Source organism: Copadichromis virginalis, linkage group LG9, assembly GCF_057382275.1.
Source record: "Copadichromis virginalis isolate Kocher_CV1m ecotype Utaka linkage group LG9, C_Virginalis_male_GT1.1, whole genome shotgun sequence".
Lineage (NCBI taxonomy): Eukaryota > Metazoa > Chordata > Actinopteri > Cichliformes > Cichlidae > Copadichromis > Copadichromis virginalis.
The window spans coordinates 22,733,035-22,735,141 of record NC_140626.1 but is presented as its reverse complement, the minus strand read 5'-3'; positions in this window follow the sequence as shown (position 1 = coordinate 22,735,141).

The following is a 2,107-nucleotide window of genomic DNA, read 5'->3' as shown; positions in this document are numbered from 1 at the left end:
CGTCCTTGAAGATTGTGAGTGTTTATCCTTCTGTATCACTATTATCGCAGGAAGATCTTCGCTAATTGCCAGTACTGATCTGATCAGTTAATTAAGAAAAGGCTTACATGTTGTAGACGCACAACTTTCAGCTCTGTGAGGTGTAGTATTATAATCAGAAATATTGGGAACGGTACGGCTAAGATGATGAGTTAGATTTGCTTTTTTATTTTAGGTCTGCAAAACAGCTAACATTTGGAACATGATCTGTGCCAAATCAAGCATTTGGCTCATCAATAAGATTTTCTTATGAATTCTGTTGAGGTCGACAATAACAAGCACCAGTGGAAGAAGACAACTATATGCAGATGGTTGGTGTGACAGAAGAGGACACAAGGGTTTGGGTGAGATGGAGGCAGATGAGCCACTGAGAAGAAGAGTGTGGAGTTTCCCTCGCGTCCATGTGAGCTCTGTGTGGCTACTTCCCACCAGACACGTACGCTGGTTAATTGGTGACTCTAAATTGGCTCTAGGTGTGATACTGAGCGTCAACGGTTGTCTGTCTCTCTGTGTTAGCCCTGTGACAGATTGGTGACCTGTCCAGGGTGTACCCTGCCCTTCACCCTATGACAGCTGATAGGCTCCAGCCCACCCATGACACTAAACTGGATAAGTGGAAGAGGACGGATGCATATTTCCTATAAGAAAAGGCCCCCGTACTGCACAACTACAACAGGACTGCTTGGAAAGGGAACCGTATGCTCCATACTTTTATTCTTAGACTCTATTAAAGTAGTTTGTGTTCAGCTTCAGGCAGTCCATCAGTTCATCCACTGCCTGAAACAAGTCATTTTAGCTCCCTTCATGTCTCTTTACAGCTACTGAGGTGAAACCTGTTTAATATAAGCCACTGTATTTGTATATAACAGAAAACAAGATATAAAAATCCACTTTAACATTTGAACAGCTCTGAACGATGGTCAGAAGCTGCAAGCCAAAGCTCAGACATTCATGACAATCGAAGCGTGAACATAACTCGCTGTAAGTGGAATAAAAAGCACAGCTACTTTTTCCCACAGCAGTCTTGTTGATATAACGCAGGTGAGCGCAGGTGTCACTAATTATCTTAATTAAAGCCCTGCACCTAAATAAAGCAGAAGCTATGGTGCTGTCATTAGCAGCAGCTGTGTTTGCCTGCCATTTAATGTCAAAATGTCTGCTGCGAAAAAGGTCTATTAATGATCCAAACAGTCCCATGAGTCTGTGGTCATCAGTGCAGAACTGATCCTTACTCAGAAAATCAAGCACACATTAAATAAGACAAGTAGGTAGGAAAAAAGGACAAATAACACCCACAAGCAAGTAAACTGAAAATACCAATACACACGAAAGCTCTAATTTAAGCAGGTGCATTGTTTGCACTAAATGTGTGGAAATGACTCCGAACACCCACAGCAGTCAATATGTACACAGACGTTTTAGATGATGAAAAAAGAGCGACCCGTTTCTGTTTATTTGATTCTTTAATGAATGACTTTTAATCGTGGTTTGTCACTCACAGTCTTCTTAGCATAAAACAACTGGCTACAAAAGAGTGAAAGAAAACATCTGAAAGCTTTCCACTGGAAGTATTTTTTAAAAACCCATGTAGGCTAAATATATGACATATTACCGCCTATAATGAGCCGGGGTAAGTTGAGCTCGTGTGTCTCGGGCTACTTGGCAAATTTAAGTAAGATATTCACTCTCCTTCTAGCTCTACCCTGTCCACAAACCCCTCGGGGGAATGTTTGGCTGTTTAGCAGGTAATTGCTCCACAGTGCCTGCCACCTAATTGTTGTCTGGTGCTGGTCCGGTAGCTTTCAGTGGGTTTGTGACAGTAAGACTGACCCAAAACCCAAACTGTGATTTGAAACACACTAAAAATCTCGGCTGACCTGAGTGCAAATGCAGCGCCAAATGATAATTTTGTAAAGTTTTGTCGCTATGATTGACCATTACACATTGCATGTATTCATTTTATCTTTATATGTACCGTCAGCATATATTGCGAGTTTTTCTCTATTACAATTCCAAGACGTCTAAGCTGCAGTGTTTCTTTCCTATGCTATGAGCAGAGACAAAACAC